Raw genomic sequence first — 22,246 nt, forward strand, 5'->3', positions numbered from 1 at the left:
TCGTGACGGTGAAGCTAAAGGGCATCTGGGGTAAAATAAATGACGCCTGATGGTTCAGCGGCCTGCAGATGTCGCACTCTCGGGAGTATTGCATAAGCGTGATACTGACAGAACAGACTTACAAATTGTCCCATCAACGAGACAATGTGATTGGACTCCATGTGATGCGTTTTCGCTGCGTCTGTAATGTGGAGGACAGAACGGAAAAACGACAGGAACTAATTTGCAAAACGTCTATGTTGCACAAAAATCTCGTCTCGGCAAAATGTCCATTTACATTTCTGCATTTCCAAATTTTCTCGGATAAAAAAAAAAAAAGGCTTCTCAACATTAAAATTTCCCTCCAAAATACTCAAAGATTAAGTGATGGCTTGCTGATCACCTGATAACAAGTCTCATTTCGTTCCCATGGTCACTATACAAACAGAGACTGGTTCAATATGTTCGCAGGAATCATTTTGCACGATCTGGAGAATTTCTTTGCTTTATCCCACTCTCTTACATGTGCGAACAAAGTTTTTTTTAAATCTCAAAAAACCACACTGAAACGCCTGAAAAACGTGACTCTCTCTGCTGTTTCCAGGCAGCTAAAGAGTCATTTTGTAGGAATGAGAACGTAATCTGTACCCACTGACGGAAATGACCCCAAGGGGGGGGGGCGGATGTTAATATCTGATTGCGTGCTATGTTTTTAGAAAGCCAAGCCTGAACTCCGCCATTTCTTCATCACCTGGGACGGAAAGCAAAGGAGGTAAATGATATCGAAAAGTGAACCCAACTCCACTGTCATGCACCGCTAATCTCACAGATCAGAAATCAGATTCGGTTTGACGCGTTTCTTCTCGAGCACACAAATGAATTTATCACCATGGTACTTGTCAAAGCGATCGAGTGACAAAATAAAAAATAAAAAAAACACTTGTCACGGCTCCGCTCTGGAGTTCACACCCATTCACAGTACAAATTTGCACGAGGGCAGCGGGGGTTCATGTACAGTTCAAGACATGCAATTAACTCGGGGGGTTTTTTTTCTGGTTTTGTTTCGTTCTGTTGTGTTTTTCCTTTTCTTTTCAGGGATTGTATTTTTGTTATTTCTCCCCTCCAAACGTCTTGTTGTGGAGGCATTTGACAGTGTGGACTTAGTAAAAAATGCCAGAATGATGCAATCATGCACCGCTGGGGGAAAAAAAAAAAAAGACTAATTCTGACGTCAGCTTGTAAATGCAAATGCCGCTTTCCAGCCAACTCCTAAGCGGGATTCATACTCTGCCTGAACCTTGTGTTGGACGGTCGGATAGCTTCTGAGCGCAACCCTGCAAATGTCTTTCCTGGAGAGACTTTCTGAAAACAGGCACCATTATCCCAGTTTAAAAAAAAAAAAAAAAAAAAAATCACGTCTTCCCCTTCTCTGTCAATGCCACCTCTTCACTCCAACTTTCTAGTGTGGCTGTTCAGAACGACTATAAACACATTTGATTCCCGACGGGGCCAGACAGCAGGTCTGAAGAACCAATTCCTCCTTTCACTCACACACAAACACACACACACACACACACACACACACACACACACACACAAACACACACACACGAGCTCCAACGCTGGAGACACCACATGATGCCGTTCATCGTGAATTGAACCTCAAAAACAAAAACAAAAAAAAGAACACGCTGTCAATTACGACCCAAAACGCAAAGGTTTTCTAGCATGGCAACATGGGAAGGATGGGAAACTTTATGCAAAGGTCTCGGGGGAAAAAAACAAAAAACAATTGTGCTTGTTTTGATTCCTCGGGGAATCGACACAGTCGTTTTCTGCTTCAAAGGAGCACAGGTCAGTAATGAGCCAGAAAGGCTTCTTAAATCACAGCTCTTCACTCTGGGCCTCCCAGGCGACGGCAGCACGACGAGACCAACACATTAACAGCTGGACAAACACAACACAGCAGAGCTCGTCTGCATAAACACCAGGCTCAATCAACTGCTCCAGACACACATTTGCAAGACCACAGGCAGAAACACTAAACCGGCCTATTTAGCCTCTTGGAGTGAACTGCGGGGTTTGAAATGCACTTAAGGCAACCAATCTATGGTTGTAGATTGGATCACTGGGTATAGTTTTCTGTCATTCTGTCATAACCAAAATGTCCTGATGTTTTTCCAAACCTGTCTGGAAGTCATGCAGCCATTTCTGGTCACAGAAATCGAAATTTAAGACTTTAAAAAAAAGAAAAAAAAAAAACTTTTAAATGCTGCCTGGAAGTAGTTCCAAAACTTTAAGAGGACATGAAAGAAAACCGACAGCGGGAGATTGACTATGTAAGGACTTTAAGGAGGCATTATTTGACATGTCAATGGCTGCCGAGCTGACATTGAATTTGCATCTTTTTTCACCTAAATAAATGTCTGTTTTGCAGGTGTAATACTGTACAACGATGACTGTATCTCATTCATGAAAGCTTCTACATCTGCTAGTGTGAACACCTACACTCAGAGACCTGTATCCTTGGGGAAAAAAAAGTCCTCTATAGCACAAAAAAAAAAAAACGTTTTTGATGTTTAAGGAAGAAGCGGGATTGTTTTAATAAACTACAGAGACAAAAAAAAACAAAAAACACTACAAGATGAAAAGACCCGATGAGGAAGAGGAAAGATCCAGCTCTGTTTCTACAGGATTGGTACAGTTTTCTATTTATTACCAACAGTCTGCATGAGTGAGCGTCCTCATTATATTGTAAAGGGAGTGTGAGAAAAACACCCCAGCACTGAGCATATATCAAAGGTGTCACCGAAAATCAAGAAAAGAGAAGAAGAATCCGGTGGATGATCACTTGAAGAGGCTCCACGTGATAACAGCAATATGTTTTTCCTAAGTTAAAAAAAAGTTTCTGACGTGGTTACCAGGCGGCAAATCGTTGGAGAATACCAGGGTTTTGCCCACATGGCTTCACTGATGTTCCAGTTGCTGCAAAAAACTAACCAGATGCAGCTTGGTACCACTGAAGAAAACACTCCCCTCCCAACTAAGGCTGCAGTTAACAATTATTCTTAGTATCCAATCGTCTGATTATTATTTTCTCCATTAAAATCAGTAATTATTCTGTCTTTAAAATGTCAGAAGTTTATGAAAAATGTTCATCAGAACTCCCCAGAGCTGAAAGCGACGTCTTTAATTTCTTGGTTTTTGTCTGGTCAGCAGTCCAGAAACCAAAGACATTACACTTGAAATGAAAGAAAACGGAGGAAAGCCTCAATTACTCGCATTTTTAAGAAGCATGAACCAGCAAAAGTTCTGCATTCTTGCTGCTCTACAAGTGACTCCAGTGATTAATCGATGTGTGTGAATGTCATGCTCTCGCTGCCGTTGACCCCCACCTCTCTGACCTCTGACCTCTGACGACTGGTGGTCCCCTTCCTGTGTTAAATCATTACCGCATGGAGAAAGCAGAACAAACGTTTAAGAAGTTTTCCCTCTCTCGGTCTTCACTCGGGTCTCGCTGCCAAGTTTATGAAGCATAATTTAATTTTAGGCTTTTGTGGTTTAGACATGGTTTTTTTCCCCCCAAAAGAGCGAAGATACTTATTTTGGTGTTTCAACGCAGCAGCTACAGTAGATCTGGGCTAGAAACAACCACATGGTTACAGTAGAGATAGGTCTTACTAATAGACTCTGCTTCTATTTAGAATTACCTACTAAAAAAAAAAAAAACTCAATTAAAAAGAACAAAAAGTAAAACTGGAAAACACTCTCAGTAGCGCACAAGGCGTCCGCCAAGGCCATTGTCAAACAACATACACCAGACTCCATCTGTAAGGGTTTTGCTGCCATTTTCTAGACTCTCCATCCATCTAAAAGCTGTAAAAATGTCAAAATGAATAAGACAAGCAGCCAAAAAACACTACAAAGAGCTCTGCATCGACTCAACTGCCCAAACTAAAAATATAAAAAAAAAAGTTTTTTAGTCACCACATCAACAGAGCGGCTAAACACACACACAAAGTCTGAGCCAACTGTGTGGAGTTGGCAGACGGTCAGTAGGGGAAGCATGACGTCCATCTGTTAGAAAACAGTTTTCAATTTCAAAGCCTATGATCATAGATTAGACCTAGCCAGCGCTGTGTCTTACAGCCGCAGGAACAGCCTGTTGTACTCAAAGCTTGAGCTCCAAGAGCTCCAAACCCTTCATGCATAAGCGCTGTTTTCACACTTCAACGCGACGTTCTGTCTGTGAAACGCCACTTTAAAAAATTTTTCATTGCTCGATTTTCAAATTTTAAATACGACAACTAAAAAGCTGAATTTCTCATTTCACGTCAGCTAGATTTAGGCACAAATAGGCAAAAATCACAAATAAAATAAAGCTGATTTTCAAAGAATTAACTTGTGTTCCACTCAAGTACTATACTTAAGTACAGTTCTGAGCTACTTGTATTTTACTCGAGTATTTGCAAGTTATGCTCTACGTTTCTGAGGGAAATGCTGTACTTTTTACTAAACTACGACCAACACACTGACTAGTTTCTTTGATTTTAAATACAAACACGATCAACTTATTGAATACAGTTGGATGGAGTGTTATCGATTATAGCCCCCTGCATACCCAGCGATTCCTACGAGCAGTTCTCTCCGAAAGTTTCCGTGGTCTTCCGGACCTCAGCTTGACCTCCGCCGTTCCTGTTAACTGCCATTTCTGAATTGGATTTCAAACTGAAATCCAAACGCATTGCTACCTTCTTATAGCCTTTTCCTGCCTGGTGGGCATCAATTACTTTAACTTTCAGAGTGCAGCTAGGCAGCTGCTTAGAGGGGCCCTCGGCTGCTGATTGTTGGGCCAGGGCTTGAGGAGTCAGAGTATTTATAACGCTTTGAAATCTGCGTTATTTGGCCTTTCCTAGCGATGACTGCGAACAAGCCACGGCCCTAACAAGCTAATTAAGGTCTGGGACCTTGGTAAAAAAAATCATCTGGGAGCTCAAACCTCTTGGGCTGTCCAAACTTTTGTATGATGCTTCTTTCCCTTTTTTCACTCTAAATGTGAAAAAAAAACAAAAATAATACACTGATCTCGCTCAAAATGTTGATAAGAATGTTTCACCTTTAACTTTTTGCCTCTTGGAGATCAGTTCATCTTCTACTCACTTAACTTATCCAGGATAACAGAGATTTTGACCCGGGGCGCCCAAACTTTTTCATGCCACTTGCACACATGCCCGGATTTACGTGAGATCTCCGTACACTATTAAAATATGATGAAGCTGTGACAGGGGATAAAGCTGTGACAGGAGATAAAGCTGTGACAGGAGAGCCTCTCAAGTCCTGAAAAACTATTTTATTTTTTAAGCTTATGTGCACAAGGTTGTTTGTGTGAATGCAGGACTTTTACTTGGAACAGAGGATTTTCACATTGAAGTATTGCTGCTTTCACTTGTTCCACTGATGTGCGTTACAAAAAAAAAAAAAAGCCCAAACTTTTGTTAACCAATTTTGCTGGTTCATAATTACAGCTTGCTAAGAATCGTTCCTTTTGGAAACACTTTTAGAAAAAACAACCTAAGATTACGTAACCACCATATGACTGGTAAATTGGTCACCCGTCCCTGCTCCAAACAAAACTGAATTATGCACCGTTTCAAACTTCTGACCAGTAAGAGGTGCAGGCTGACCAGCAGAACTCGCCAGATTCGTCACCAAGGCAACCCCCCCAGTACGCCGTCACACGTCGGCAATGTGAGGTTACGGTTTTCTGGGTTGTGTGCGTTCTCCCCACTGCTAATTTTCGCCGCCAGCTTATTATTCCTAAGGTTTCTTCGGATTCGCGAGGCCAGACTCTCCAGCGCTCTTTGGTTTCACGGCCACGCGACTGTGACAGTAGCGGAGACACTCGAGCAACCGCCTGCATTCCACTCAAACCGGTTTTTTCGATCATCTGACTGTGCAGGCCCCGTTAATGTACAGTTCAGCCCACGGGCTTGACAACACTTCTCCCTCCCCTCTGGCCGACTGGAGGTTGGGGAACAAAAACATTTTTCTCCGAGGTTGAACAAATCTCAATGGCTCGGTGGTGGGTGGAGCCGTAGAGCCGCAGCTTTCCTGGGTAAGGGACAAGCTACACGCAAGCGACCCCCTTCAGCAATGCCTTTTGGGGATGTGGTGCGAGCTCCGGCTAGCTCTAGCAAAAGTCAAAGGGAAACAGAGGTTAAGCTTTAAGTGTTCATTTTTTCATCTTTCCTTCCTTAAAAAAAAAAACAACCACAATACTTGGCTACAGAACCATGCGACACAGCTAATAAGCTACGATAGCGTCCTGTGTTTTCCTGGCGTCGTCGTTCCCTCGAAGGTCGGCACTGTCAACAACGTTTGCCATCTCTCAGCGCAAAGTCGCGGGTCAAAGTTCACCGGTTCAAATTTTGCCATGAAATGTCCTCCTTTTAAATGCAGCTCTTGCTGGGCCTTAAAGCAAGGCTACGCAACTGTTACTGAACAGGGGCTACTGTGGCTACAATGCTAAATGCTAAACTACCGTTTAGGATTTTACAAATCTCTACCTTAGGGTTCGTGAATTACACTTTTCATTTGTGAGAATGGGTCACTTGTAGGGATGCAATGAGTAGGTCCATCACATCGATTAGTCAAGGGAAATTAGTCAGCACCTCTTTCAAAAATCAATAATAATTATCAATAATCAATAATTAAAAAGAGTGACAGTAATTTTTCCAAGTAAAAATGCCGAATATTCTCCTGTTCCAGATCCTCAGATGTGAAGATCTGCTGTTTTTCTTGGTCATATGTGACACGTTAACTGAATATTTTGGGGGTTTCGGACTGTCAGTCGAAACATAACAAGCAAACTGAAACATCACCCTTACCTATGACAAACACAATTGTTTTCAAACGTCTAAATAGACTAAACGACTGATGGAGAAAGTCATCAACAGATTGAATCGTTGGTGAAAAGAGTCTTTTGTTGCGGCCCTGGTTATCTGTGTTATTTCTTCTATCAAAACGACCTAGTCTTTGCTTCAGGGACCAGGAGAGAAAGGACGCCAAAGTTAGCTCCAGCAACTTGTACCCGCAACCCTACCCGCATTATGTCCAGTCCAGTCTGGGTTTTTTTTTTTTTTTTGCCACAACATGCGGGTATAATTTCATCCTACCAAATCTGGTCTGACTGTGCCTTCAGATCATAGTAAAGTCCTGTTAAAAAAAAAACAACTAAAAAACACACACACAGAGAAGATAAAGCCAATATCAGGACGCCCTGAGCTCTTATTGTTTCGTCAACCTGCCGACCTTCCTAGGATCATGAACGTGATATGAGTACATGCATATTAAATAAAGAGGCCACTGCCTTTTGTTTTTCCCCTCCTTCGAGTTCCTTCCTTGCATATCACAAAGTTGCAATCCGGCCGTCTTGCTGGATCTGCCCAACGAGCAGCCGGTTGAAACTCCCCTCACCCCCAAGACATATCTGTACAAACCCCTGAGGACTCCACGCTCCACGCTCCACTTCCAAGTCAGCAGATAATGTAAGTCACTGTACATTCTGGCCCTGAGGCTGTTCGACATAAGCTCAGCTGCTCAGAAAAACTCATTTTAAAAAAACGGACGGCTCACAAAAAGAGGCGACTGTTTGTATCGTGCTGTGTGTGGAGGCATGTGCCGGAGCTTTCAACGGAACAGCCCGACTTCCAGCAAAAAAGGTTTTACTGAAGAGCTTATTTTCAACTACTGATGGCTTTAAGAACACATTAAAAGGCTGCTATTTCCTTGAAAACAGTAATCGAACTGGAAACATCAATGAGTCTTGGGGCCACGTTTTCTTAATCACCCCTACGGACACTGGAAGTTTGGTGGCTTTTTGCAATTCTCTCGGCCACTTTTTTCCCCCAATCCGGGGCCCCCGCTCGCACGCAAGGAACGGCAAAGGCGTCCGGCATTGACTCGCGCTTCCAAACGTCCCGCCGGTGACTGCGGCCGATCGAACGTGACAGCGAAACTGCCGGCGCGGCCTTGAAACCGCACGCTGGGCTGAGGCTGGAGCATTTGGGTTGAGTCATAACATCAACTGGCCTGAGTCTGAACAGAGCGGTGCCGCTGCCGCTTCCAACGGTTTTACGGTCTCGGAGCTCAAGTGCGGTGCGGAGGCCATTCCGGTCCATTATCTGACACCATGGGCAATTACCCTCCCATCATGCACAGCCATGCTCTGAAGCGGATGGTGTTTTCAGGGACTCGCAGTTCCACGCATGAGATGTGGGGGTCAAAGTGCTTTAATGACCTTTGGAGCCAAAGATCTGACTGAGTACAATCGTTATCTGGCTGCTGCTGTAATGGTTTAAGCACTTCTGATCAATACTGCCTTCAAAAAGAAAACATCTGCTTCTACCACAGTACACCTAATGAATACAACATTGGGGGTGTTGTATCACTATATACCATAGATACCTAACTGATGTTGAGCTACAATCCCCCAGGGCTCGGAGCTTTGAAATCCTTCCCCAACATCCCCATTATCCCCATTATCTTCTCTGGCACTGGCGTGGACTTAATGAGGAGAATCGATCAGAGATAATGGTTTTGCGCAGATGTCGTAGGTGCCAGTATGGGAGGTCAAGGCTGGATGGAGTCGGCCCGGTCTGGAGCACGTCACCGAAGCCGCGTCTCTCGCTCAGCGGGACCGGCTCGCCTCGCCAGCTGAGGCTCCAGGCGTTGCTCCGAGCACCGATCGGTCTCGACGCGTTCCGTCGTCTGCCATACGCGCGGACCGTCGCGCCAGACTCGGTCGAAAAAAGACGGAAATTTAACGTTACCTCACCTGTCAGCAAAAACTAGAGCGTGCAACGCGGGTTTGAACCCCTCTATCGAATCACCGCAGTCCCGTCTTCAATTCGGTTTACTTAAGAAACGTCGACCAACAAAAGCTGTCTCATTCTAAGTTTTCAAATCAACCGCTCTCTGACCAACCGGTCTTACTTAACACTCGTCCTCCGCTATCGTCGATTGCTGCTTGTTACTGGAATTAGATCAACTGATTTAATTCAAGTTTGTGTTACCGTGACTCGTTGCTCGGGGGGGGGGGCAGCAGCCTTTTTGCCGAATATCTAACACCGACATGCTACGTGTAAAAACAGCACAGTTTACGTTCAATGGCGCTTGTGCCATTTACCAGGGATCAACAAATGGTTAAATTTGAAGTTTCATAAGCGGAGTTCGGTGTGACGTACTCCCTTTAACGAGGGAGATGGGAACTTATCGGGACAACGCGTTGATAATCACGTGTGCCTTACAAACCTTTAAGATCCCCGTAGAGGGAGCCTTTTTTTTGGGGAGGGGGGTGAAACTTGGTCTAAGACAGACAAATATTGGTGACAGTGGCGGTAAAGACACGCAAAAAAAAAAAAAAAAAATGGGGGCAAACATGCTGCTTACCTCTGAATTGGCTTCTTACTACATTCCCCAAAAGATATCAAAAGTTAGAAGCTTTAAAAAAGTCGTCCTCTCTCTCTGCGTGTGTGCGTGTCGTCGTCCCCCGGTGCTTCAAAAAAAACCAAACAGAAAACAGAACCAAAAAAAAAAAAAAAAAAAAAAAAAAGTTCATCCAGATTTACATCCTGACGTGAGGAACCGGGTCTGGACGAGGCGAACCGGAGCGTGGTGAACGTGCGGTTCAGCCGCAGCCGCCGCCGCCGCCGCCGAAGTTTAGCTCAACAAATATTCCCACGACAACCGAGCAGGCGAGCGGCTTCCTTCGTCCCGCCCACGCCCAGAGGAGCCCGGTCAACTACATGCCCCGGCTCAGGTGCACTTCGCGGCGGAGGCCAACGCGCACAGACACACACTTTGGTTTTTGGTTTTTTTTTTTTTTGCTATTGGCAGGAGTGTGTGTGTGTGTGTGTAGGGGGGGGGGTTTTTTTTTTTTTTTGGTTTCTTTTCTTCCTGTGTCCAGTGAGAATACGAAGCGCACACAGCCACTCGGGTCCTGCAGCCGGGAGCTCCGCCGCAAACGGCGCGATACGCAACAGGACTGGGGAGAACAGGGGATGAGCGTTTTTCTTCCTCCTCCTCCTACTCCTCCTCCTCCCAATACTAACTACCCCCCCTCCCGTCTGTGGGATCCTACAGTTCAGTCAAGTCAGATGGAGTTACCCAGAATGGCACAGGAAGTATCTTTGGTTTTCTTTCAAAATAAAAACACTAAGGGGAGGGGGGCGATACAAAACAAGGAAAGCCAAACCAAAAAAAAAAAAAAAAAAAGCAGTGTTGGATGGACTGAAAATGGGGAGATCACTTTGCTAAAGATTTTTTATCATTTCCCCGGGCACCCAGAGACCAAACAATACTGTAGAGCTGAAATGATGAGTTGATTAATTGATTAGACGATTTATAGAAAATTAATTGCCAGAAACTGTTGGTAATTGATTGATCATATCAGCCCTTTTTTTTTTTTTTTTTTAAGCACAAATGCCAAGAGTTTTCGGTACCAGCTTTTTAATTGTGAATGTGTCCCAGTTTTCTGTGATAGCGAACTCAACATGTTGGGTCTTTGACTGTTGGTAAGGGGTGAAAAAAAACAAACAAACAAAAAAAAAAGCAATCAGAATATGTTAACTTGAGCTTCAAGAAATGATGATGCGCAATTTTCACTATTTTCTAACATTTTATACACTGAACAAGCGATCAGCTATTGAAGAAAGTAATTGTCAGATGTATTGATAAAGAACATAATTGTTGTTGCAGCTTTACAGGCCTCCTATGATGGAATAGTACAACCTCACTGGAGGTTTTCTGTGTGTTAATTACTTGATACTGGGGGGGGGGGGCTGATGTGATGAAGCACAACTTTACAACAGATGACCAAGAAATTAGCTCAATATAAACCTAAAACAGAACAAAAATCAAAGTCTTAAAACTAGATTTTTTGCAGAGTTTCTGTTCTGTAGTTTGCTTTTTTGTGTGTGTGTTATTTTTATGAATTGCTTGATAAATAATATACAAATCAAATTTCCATCCGTTGTTATTATTTAAGTTCTTAAATTATCAATGGGCAGTAGTTCAATTTCCCGGTAACGGTGACCGCAAATCATCACAGATTCCCCTTGAGATTCTGCATTTCGAAACATCTGTGCACTTTTTGTCAAAGCCAGGCTTTGTGGAAATGATTTTATTTTGAAATTTTCAATAGGAAGACGTTCGCTTCATTCGTCATGACTTGACACTGGAAGTTTTAAACTCGGTCCCACGGGTTTAAAACGAAGGCCATTGAAGAAAATGAAAAACGTCCTTTAAAAAAAAAATATATATATATATATATATCAGAAAACAGACTGATCAACACAGACAACATTAACTTTAACCGAAAAACCAGCCAATATTTCCCTCAAACCCCCCCCCCCAAAAAAACATGGAGGAAACAGAATCCCCCCAAGAAACCACTGCATTTTCTGACAGATGTTGCACATGCTGCAGACTAATCCATACTTTAGATTGAGGCCTGCTTTTAAAGAGATGATGGACGGGTTTAATTTCTGTTCCAAATAATCTATTTAGACTCCCCGGAGACATCAATTGGATTTATTTTTTCATGTTATCTTTCCATTTTCTTTCTCATTTTACACTTTAATTTTTTCAGACATTTGAGGTCGAAGCAATCGGAGTAAATCTTCAGAGCGGTCTGGGAGAGTGGTCGCGCTGTCAAGCCCGGTTAAGCGTGCAGCCCCCCCCCCCCCGCTGCTAATTCAAGGGCTTGGGTGGGGGCACAATGGAGGCTTTGTTGCTGGAGAATTTGTCTCCGAAGTAATCCTTGACACTGGGCCATTCAGGGGGCCTAACCTTTTGTTTCACAAGTCTCCTGAATGTTGCAGCGGGCATCGGTGCACCAGAGCCACTTGAGGCGGTGCAAGTCGCCCGGTATGGCTGAAAAGTGAGGGTGGAACAAGCAGCCGGTGTGGGCGTGTGTGTGTGTGTCTGTGTCTGTGTGTGTGTGTGTGCGTTTTTGAGGAGCTTAGGTGTAGAAAGGTCAAGCGACGTGAGGAGAGAATGAAGTTGGAGGTTTGATAAATGCACACAGACACACACACACACACACACACACACACACACACAGTTTTGTGATATTTTTTATCTTATTATTGTCAACAAATCCCATGAAAAGGGCAAAACAACAATAAACAAGGGTTAAAACAATTTAATACAGTATAATATAAAATAATAATGTAAAATAAAGTAGGAAATAATAATATATTACTTGCCCAATTAACTAAGGGCTAGTAATATCTTATTATGTTCTATTTTTCTACTTTTTCTATGTATTGTCCATTTAGTCGTTTCTGTGTTGATTTCCTCTGAATGCTTAATAGGATTTCTGCTTTACATTTGATTGCATTTTTGATGGATTAGTTTTAAAATGCTCTTGCATAGTTTTTTTTTTTTTTTTTTTTTGCCCTTTCCATAGAGCCATGCTTTGTCCCCTACATAGCAGTATCAGACAGTGTCATCCATCTCTGCTCTGATTGGACCAGTCCGAGAGTAGACTGACTCTCTGTCACGCAGATCACAACGACCTGAACCTGTGTGTGTGTGTGTGTGTGTGTGTGTGTGTGTGTGTGTGTGTGTGTGTGTGTGTGTGTGTGTGTGTGTGTGTGTGTGTGTGTGTGTGTGTGTGTGTGAGAGAGTCGGAGATGAATGTGTTTGTGTCTGTTTATCGCTTGCTCTGCTTTGTGATGCCAGTAAGTAAGTCTGACAGTTATTTTGTCTAATAACTGATTGATTGTTCAGCGTATAAAATGTCGGAAGATAGTGAAAAATTCCCATCATTATTCCCTTAAGGGCAAGTTAACATGTTCTGATTGATTTCTTGGTGTATACCATCATAGTAAACTGTGAAACTGACAAATATTCACATTTTAGAAGCTGGTACCAGTGAGTTTTTGGCATTTTTGCTCAAAAAAAACAAACAATTTGTAGCTTCCTCATAAATGACTAATTAACTGATTAACTACTCATTTCGGCTCTAGAGTGCGGTTTGGTTTCTTGGCTCCTGGGGAAGTAAGAAAACTGCCACGCAGAGTGGGGGTCCATAGGGGCCCAACAACAAATCTTTGCCCCAGGGCCCCCTGGAAGATTCCTGCCCCGCATGGTGGTTACTGAAGTTAAAAAATGGATTTGAACTTGGGAATGAAGAGAGTGAGCGTTTAAAGCGTCAGGCTTTGCTCCACTAATCTTAATTAAACAAGCTTCTTCTCCTTAAATTTTTTTTCTTCCAACGCTGTTTTAAAACGAGGGTTTCTGACCTTATTACACACTAAATGAGTCTCTACTGCCTTTGCAGACGGTGAAGCGTAAGCCTCTTGTCCCTTGAACCAATACGAACGCTCAACGACCGCAGCACAGCCGTGGCCAAGAATCATGGGAGATGTAGTTATGGATACCAGCTGCACATGAATCCTTGGCTGGTTGTGAATGGGAAACATGTCTATAAAAACACACACACACACACAGAGATGCACGGTGAGGGTGTGAGTGCCACCATGTGTCAGTCATGTTGTACTGACAGAGTCATTAAGTCCCTAAATCACTAGCTGGCTGACAAAACTGTCAGTGTGTTCATCTGACTGGGTAATTGTCTGCCTTGTGTGTGTATGTGTGTGTGTGTGTGTGTGTGTGTGTGTGTGTGTGTGGTGTGTGTGCGCGAGCAAAGCGTGCTGCTTGCTGATCATATGGATGTCTGCTTGACTAACAGTGTTTTTCTGGTTTGTAGGGTTGAGTGGTTGACTAAATGAGCTGTTAAACATAGCATTGGAATTACCGGGCTGTGTGTGTGTGTGTGTGTGTGTGTGTGTGTGTGTGTGTGTGTGTGTGTGTTTGTTTACACTGTCTCCTCAAACAAAGAACATGCAAATACTGACACACACACTCCTGCGTACACACTCTTTTATGTGTTTCAGAGACACCCTGAAGCCTGACAGTAAACATTATTTAGACCTGGGTCGGGACTCAGAGACACACACCATCATATGCACTGCCTCCCATGTTCCCTCATGTGGACCCAAGCTTGTTTGCAGTCTCTGCCCCAGATCGGGCTCACCGACCTCATCACCAAACAAGTGCGTCAATAAAAGACGTTTCTGCAGAAATTCCCACTTTCTAACCTCGCGAAGAGCAACTACGGCACGACCGAGGTTAGCCGTCACGCGGTCACGCGGTTATGGTGAGGTCGGGGAACTAGACGGACCGCCATTTGCGACCGACGAGCGAAGGTCTCACCGCAATTCTCCCGCGCTTGTGTGCTTTGATAGCGAGCGATACGGTGAGAGTAGACGGAGAAGCAAAGACACAACAAGGAGGCGGAGGTGTCCACAGAGTTCAGCCATTACGGGGTTTTGAAGAAAAACACCGACAACAGTGGTCAGGAGTTGATATTTTTCAGTATTTTGAGCCACGCCTGCAACGTGGCAATGTCGGTCGGTCCACCATTTCGGTCCAGACCGAAATATCCCAACAACTACTGCCCTGACATTTTGTACAGGCGTTCTTGGTGCCCAGAGGACGAGTCCTGACTTCTTTGGACATGCCCCTGACTTTTCCTCTGGTGCCACCACTAGGTCGAAGCTATCGCTTATTCCGTGAAATATGTCAACATCTGTTGGATGGATTGGCACAAAACGTGGTACGGACATTCATGGTTTCTCAGAGGGTGAACCCTGACTACTTTGGTGCTCCTCTGTCTTTTCATCCAGCGCCAACTGCAGGTCAAATTTGCCATTTGTCCGATACTTTGGTTCATGACCACCCGCAAAACAGTTAGCTGCGCTTTGACGTTCATTGGTAATTAGCAAATGTCGGCGTGCTAACACAAAACAATGGTTTCATGGTAAATATATCTGCTTAACAGCAGCATCCTTATGTTAGCATTTAGCGGCGAGCACCGCCCCACAGTGCTGTTGTCACGGTTGTAAACGCTTAGTCCTGTTAAGAAAAGGATTCCAGTTCACGTTAGATTTAGATTTTTCTTAGACAACCACAATTAATAAAAATGAATAAAAGGTTGTTGATTGTGATACAACAAACAGTTCAAAAAAAAAAAAAAAAGGGAAAAAGCAAAACATTTTTAACTTTGTATTGAAGTCACATGAGAGGCGATGAATCCTGGGGTGAAAACCTATGGCAGGAGTGGAGTCTGAACCCATGTCTCCACTTGGAGACCAGGGTCTGGTGCCCCTAGACCACTCAGCCAACCTGACAACTGGGAGCCAGAGGTAACCACAGTCAGTCTGGCCCAAAGTGATACAGCCTGGGGGGATTTGGAGTCACATTGATTATCCCGACTCACTCGATTCAAACTAGACAACCATTTCGGACTGATGACGACCACAGATTTCACCACTAGGGGAGATTCAAGCGAGTTAATACTGATATTTTACAAAATGTCTGGCTTATGGGTTCAGTTCTGCAGGAAGATGGTCCATGGTTATCTAGGGAAAGTTCAGAACTTTAAGACTCACACATCATTATCTCTACTAGTAGAGAAAATTCAAGCCTCTTTTCAAGGGCAAACCTCTTTTGAACTTTGCTTTCCTGTCCCCTTGTTTCTTCAGTGGTCTTTTTGTCTCTCTCGCTCACGAACGCAGCGTTAAGCCCATCTGCCCTCACTCAAAGCCTGGTATTGACCTTTGACTCCGTGTGTCAGGTCCCCTTCCCACATGCCGGCATGTCTGCTCAGTTGTCCATGGTCTAACGCATTCCTGCTAACTGCCTGTCGCTCTGCTTCTCACCGTCACCATCACGGCACCGAGGCAGAAAACTACACAGAACAAATTTGTTCCACAGTCACATCCACAAAAAACGTCTGAGCAACCAACGCCCTTAAGTTCAAGCACTTTTTGATGTCGAATTGAAGTTTGTTGAAGTGATGCACAGGGAGTTGAGCACATCCCATTCTAAGCAGCGCCGCTGCATCTTGACCTGGCGTTCGAAAAAGCGCACGCAGACAGTCCGGTGAAAAGGACGTTGCCGCACAAAGCAGAAAGTCCCTTTTTTTTCTTCACCTTCAACTGTGACTTTTTAGAAGAGAAAATAAACCGTTCTGGTTGAATTCATATGTGATAAAATGCAACCCGACTCAATACTCTCAGAGTTTTTGTCGCTGCAGCCTCATTTGGTCTGGTATTAACAGGAGCTTAGGTTGGCTTATGTTGGATGATGCAAATCTTTTGACGTATACTTCTGTCTAACCGACATCGCTGAGCCTTCTCGCCTACTATATGGCTCTTCCCCACGTAATCCAGGCAGCATTTGCATTTGTCACTGCAACGTGGTCGGGAGAACAAGTTGGCACCAAAGCGATCCAATCAAATCTGAAGGTTCTGATTCAAAGCCCCCCTTATAGCTGTGCCCTGCCTATTCGCTTTAAATTAGAAATACATCACATTACAGAAGATAGAGATAGTACTAACTCACAGAGTGTTTTACTGTAACTTTAAGGAGAAATCTGGAAATTTAAGGGGAAATCTGTGGTTTCAAGAGGTTAAAAATGCCATCATGGGACTGAAATTTGATTGTGATGTTTATGGACGCAGGGCAACGCACGGCTGAAAAAAACTGTGAATGAAACGTAGCTTAAGGGAGCCACCGTTTAGAGACCAGAGAACCCTTTAATCTTGAGCCTGACACCTTAGACCACTCGGCCATCCTGACACCTGGAACACCAAGTAACGACTGTCAGTCTGGACTTTACTAAAGCTGCCTAGAACCATTGTGCTGGACCGACGAACGAGGTGACGACTAAGATTTCGCCACGTTTCCCTCGCGGTCTGAGTCTGAAATGACCCGGAATCCTTCGTCACCATGGCTACAGTAATAAACATTTGAACAAAGTTAAGGGAGGATCACGGTCACGGTTAAAAGAAACCAGCAGTGGCCGACGGCAGGAAAAAGCAAACAGCAACTGTGACGACCCACTGACGCGTTCGCCCATTCTTCCATCCATCCATGGGAACGGGGGCTATTTTTGTCTGAGCTGAAAGAGGTATTCAAACACCTCATTATTACAATGCCCACAGGTGTGTGTGTGTGTGCGCGCGCGCACCTGTGTGTGTGTGTGTGTGTGCATGATCATTTGAATGATAGAGATGTCAGACGTGAAAGATTTATGAGTATGTAAATTAGATTGTTGAACTGTTGAAGGACAGTGAAGAGCGAAAACACACACACACACACACACACACACACACACACACACACACACACACACACACGCACACACACACGCACACGCGCGCGCACACTTTCACCCATAACATTCTGCTCAGTCAGAACTGCCAGTCTAAAATTCAGTTTACTCTCCATTTTAAATGTGCAATAAACATTAGCTGTGTTTCTCAGCCAATAAAAATTCTCATCATCTAAATGAACTGTTTACATTACGGAGAGCACTGCCAGCCTGACGCGGCATTCAAATGGAGCAATTTCTAGCCAAGGCATGAAAATACTGTGGTGTGATCAGCACCATAGCTACATTCAATGTTTCAAAATAGAGTTTATGAAGGATGAAAACTTCAAAGACGCTGAGTGTCAGTGTGAAGCCATTCAGTGTGTGTAAATTTGACCAAAAAGCCCAAAAGTGTGTAAAAAAAAAAGGAAGCCTTTGTTATTGCGGCTACATGTTTAGAAACTGGAACAACACACCGAGACCTCCTTCCTCAGGGTCAAACAATCGATCACACCGACAGGTGAATGCGACGAGCGCATGCTTCAGTCACACACGGGGGACTCCGGGCGGCGGCGTCCAGCTCTCTCACTGACTACTGCGTTACAGAAGACAGCAGATGAAATATGTGCGGCTATTAGGCGTCCTTAAGACGCAGCCGCAGCCGCAGCGTCTCCAGTTGTCGTACCCCTCCTTCACGCCCAACGAGCCGCCCAACCTGACCGTATAGGTTGGTTGCCCCCCCCCCCGGCCTCGGATACGACCCATGGGAGCGTGCCGGCGGGCGGGCGGGCCGGACCCTACGCCGCCGTGGTCAACAGTGATAAACACGCGGTTGACGTTATTGACCCGTCATAGTTTGGTTAGGTTCAGGGCCCAAAAAGCGTAACTACGGGCGACGGTAAGCTGCTTGCACGGACGAGCGATGGGCTTACAGGGGTACGGCCTCCCGTCATCGCAGACCACTGACGACTACGGCCAGATAGTCTCATAGTGAGGTAAAGCTCTATTCCGTCGCCTCTGACGTTTTGATCTGTAATCTCGGCGAAGAACACAGGTCACAGGTCAGGACTTTTTCTTTATTTTCGGTGTCTGCTGTGAAACAACCGCACGAGTAGAAAACAGTGATTTGGCTGAGGGTCATAAATGCTGCCCGTCAGGCCACAGCGGACTGTAATCACCAGGCCGCCGCACTGACCCCCGCGATTTAATCGCTGTTTCGTACGTGTGCAGTCATCGTTGGAAGGAAACATAGGGTCGTAAACATACGTCATAAAAGGAGTATCGCGGAGCGGCTGGAACAGGTGACCGTGGGGCACTGTGAACAACTGATAAACTTTCATTTGTGTTTTGGACGGCTGGGCTTTCTCCAGCCAGACCGAGAAGTGAGACACGTAGTGGTATGAGAAGGCTCAGGGCTCGGCTCGGAAAATGAGGACCGAAGACTAAATGCGAGGGGAGCAAAAGATGCATTTTCAAGTCACCCTGTGTTAATGTGTACGTGGCGGAAACTCTCTCCACTGAGAGCCGGACTGATGAATATCTCTTAGGTGTGTTAACATCCTGTGAAGGTGGGGGAAGTCTGGTTTCACCGCAGACGAGGAGTGAAAAACAAGAACGACCTCCATCATGACACCGCCTGCCTTGTATTGAAGGCTAAGTATTGCTCCTATACATCATCGGACCACGATGCAGCCCATCGATCTAGCCCTGCTACGTGTCAGAAGGAGAGAGAAAATGAAAAAAGCCAGATATAATAAAAGGCGGTGGGATGTAAATTGAATAGCATGTGCAACCTGTAACGAAGCTGTTTCTCTGCAGTACACCCACTCCGCACACTTCATTTCTCTCTGTGTAGAAACCTTTTTCTCTCCTAGTCTCTGTAATGAAGCCTCCGAAGGGACGGAATAACAGTGTTTTGTGTTTCGTGGGAAGGAAGAGGAGGCACTGTTCCAGCGTACCGGCCACTGATAAAAGAACACCTCCAACTACCCTTCAAATACAGACAAGAGTTTTAATTTTACTCACAACTGACTGCAGAGGCAGGCGGATATACTGTATTAGTTGAAGCCTCGACCAGCTAAATGTGCCGGTGCAACATTTCATGTTCCTGTCTGTGAACGGGCAGGAACACGAAATGACTGTGAAAATGTCACCGTCTGTGAAGTGAGTATTGATCGGAGAGAATCATACAGAACCGGGTTCATCTTCTCGGCAATTATGGAAGAAACAAATTGAGTGATTCCTCAAGTCCATTAAGGAACAAATAGAATATCTCACTTACATCAATACGGGGTTTGTTAACGACACTGCCAGTGTGCTGGGAGAGATTAATTGCCCCGCACTTTAAATGCCCTCCACCGCAGAATGTATCCTTAGAGCGCTGCCGACCGTTGAGAAGGAGTACTGCTGCTAGCGGCACTTTTTAAATTCGCACCGTAACCGAATGCAGTCCGGTATCGCTGGGGATGACTGGTGGCTAGTAGCAGGGAGAGTGTAAGCAGTCGTCGTCGTGATAGCATGAGTGTAGCAGAGCTAACAGTGGTGCCCTGGGTTTCGGTGGAGGGTTTCAGTGTCCAGCGATGGTCGCAATGTGTCGCAAAACTTTTCTGAGAATAGACAGAAAAAAAAATGCATTTGGTCATAAACCAAAGAACTGGACGAACCGAAATTTTGGCCTAAAAATTAAAATGCAGGGGATCGCAAAAGCCATTCGAGTATATCCTCCAGGGACCTTGACTATCTGTAGCAAATGTCCAGGCAGTCCACCAAGTAGTTGTCAAGATATTTAACTCAAAACCAAGACTGTCAACCTGACAGGGGCAGTACAGGCAGCGTCACTTGGATTCATCGTCTGGGAACCATGAATGTCTCTACAAAACCTTTCTGCCAATCCGCTCAGCAGATTTGGCAAATACTGTATCTAGCGTGTAAAAATAACGCCTCGCAGTTTAAGGAGTAGCGAATGTCAAAGCACAGCACAGTGACGGCCTCCAGAATCCCCAAAGTCCTCTCCTTATGCCACGGTTGCCAGGTTTGAGCTCTGTTTTAACTCTACTGCCTACTACTAAACTTGAGAAATACCTTGTTTCAATAAATGCTTATGTTCTGTAGTAGAAATTAAATCTTATCTTAGAAATAAGAACATCTTATCTGCTTGTTGACTTGACTGTTGTCGTACAATTTGCACCGAAGAAAAATGTAAAGTTGTTGGGCAGAAGTTACTGACAGGCTAGCTATTCAGTAACTCCCCCTGAAAAAACACTTCTGAGTGTGCAGTGGTGTAACAAACAGGATACACTGCGTAGACGAGACATTTTTAGAGGTGTTGCTAGAGGTGCTTTGGTAGAGGCGAGGTGTTTCTGCCTGCTTCCGGTCTCCATGCTAAGCTTAAGATATGACGCCCCGGATCCAGGTCCAATCTCGCGTTCTCATCTCGCACTGAGGAAGAGAGCAAGTCCACAGTTCTCCCAGGACGGCGACTTGTTCCTTTAAAGACGCATTACCTTTCAAGAACATTACCTGAGGCTCGTGGGACTTCCAAAAAAAACCCTGCCTGTCAAAACCGCAGTTTCCTCGATAAACAGGATGACCGCTGCTTGATTGGCTGCTCACTGAAGACGTCCTAATCAGGGGGACTGGAATCCCTAACACAGGCCATGTTAGTCCCTGGCTCTACACCCTGACCTAGACATTGCCAGGAACTAAAAATCGTGGCCATGCGAATAGAAGTGTTTAAGCCTGCGCGTGTGTGTGTGTGTGTGTGTGTCTTGAAAATATGGAGGCTGCAGAGGGCTGTGAGACAAAGGGCTCGTAGATTGATGATTGATTAGCTGTGGCTGTCTGGCTGTCTGAGACTCATTGGCAGCCGTCACTTTGATGAATTACACCACTGAGAAAAACACACTGCACCCTGATTACTGCCAGCAAGACTAGTGTGTGTCTGTGTGTGTGTGTGTGTGTGTGTGTGTGTGTGTGTGTGTGTGTGTGAACCGAGGCTGATGGCCTGTACCGTATATAACCTTTCTTAGGGCATGTACTGTACATGTACAGTGCGTGTGTGTGGTTGTGTGTGTGTGTGTGTGTGTGTGGTTGTGTGTGTGTGTGTGTGTGCGTGCGTGCGCGCATATTGCTGCTGATATGCTTGCCTTCATGACTGTGACTTGCTCTACGGGGATTGTTTTTAGCAGATGTTGCCAGTGTTGTTTCCATGATAATCCGCCACCTGTGCGTCCACGTTCACACACCCAAAATCCTGGTTTAGTATTCTGCCGGAGGAAGCAGCACATCCCCGCGAGTCTGGCCCAAGGTCCTACGCCGCTCGTAAACAAAGGCCAATTTGTTCATATTTAACAAGATGGATGACAGGTTTGTACGTATTTGTTGTCCCTCTGCTCCACCTGTCACGGGATGCACTGAATAATTTATGCTGATAAAAGGCATGCGGTGTCTTTTTGTCTCGCAGAGGCCGAGATTAGACTGGAGCATTAAAATAATGGGAAATTTATTTAATAATAGACTTCGAGAGCCGACACGGGGGTTGGACCTACGTCAGCGTTTGAAGGCTGAAAAACTGACGTGGGTGGATTGAAGCTGCTGACTGCTGGTATTTTCCAGCTGATAGTATTGTTAAAATGCGCACATCTTTAACGCAAGAAAGTGACACCCGGTGTAAAAGGTGACCGTGGCCGTTGCGGCTCGTATCTTCCCTCCTCTCACCTCAACATACGCAACTTGTGATAACCAGGTCAATTCGGTAACTCTTCAGATTACCTGGTAAGTAATCCTCGAACTGTTGTGTCATTGATTTGACCCCCTGCTTCTCAGGACCTGGTCATATCATCTGTCTACCAGCGGTTCGCTGTATCTACAGGAGCTTTGCTTTGGACAAAAACCCGGATTTTTCACCAGTTTTTGACATCGGTGAGCGTCTAAAGGAGGCCTCCACTTTTTGATCCCATCCTTCATATCCGGAAGCCCAAAAGTGGCTTGATGTCCTCGTGTTAAAATGTGTTCTACATCCATCCAACATCCACGAGGTGT

The 22,246-nt window shown here is 44.9% G+C and overlaps 1 protein-coding gene across 1 annotated transcript in view; it reads right to left on the reverse strand.

The window, feature by feature from the left end:
- The window catches only part of plxnb2a.1 (plexin b2a, tandem duplicate 1), a 173,719-nt gene extending 164,189 nt beyond the window's left edge, over positions 1–9,530 (reverse strand). The window contains exon 1 of the mRNA XM_040140381.1: positions 9,430–9,530. The gene's annotated coding sequence lies outside the window, so the exon portion shown is untranslated. The remainder of the gene's footprint in view (positions 1–9,429) is intronic.
- Positions 9,531–22,246: the final 12,716 nt, after the last annotated feature.

The sequence above is a fragment of the Xiphias gladius genome, chromosome 2 (assembly GCF_016859285.1).
Source record: "Xiphias gladius isolate SHS-SW01 ecotype Sanya breed wild chromosome 2, ASM1685928v1, whole genome shotgun sequence".
NCBI classification, from domain to species: Eukaryota; Metazoa; Chordata; class Actinopteri; order Istiophoriformes; family Xiphiidae; genus Xiphias; species Xiphias gladius.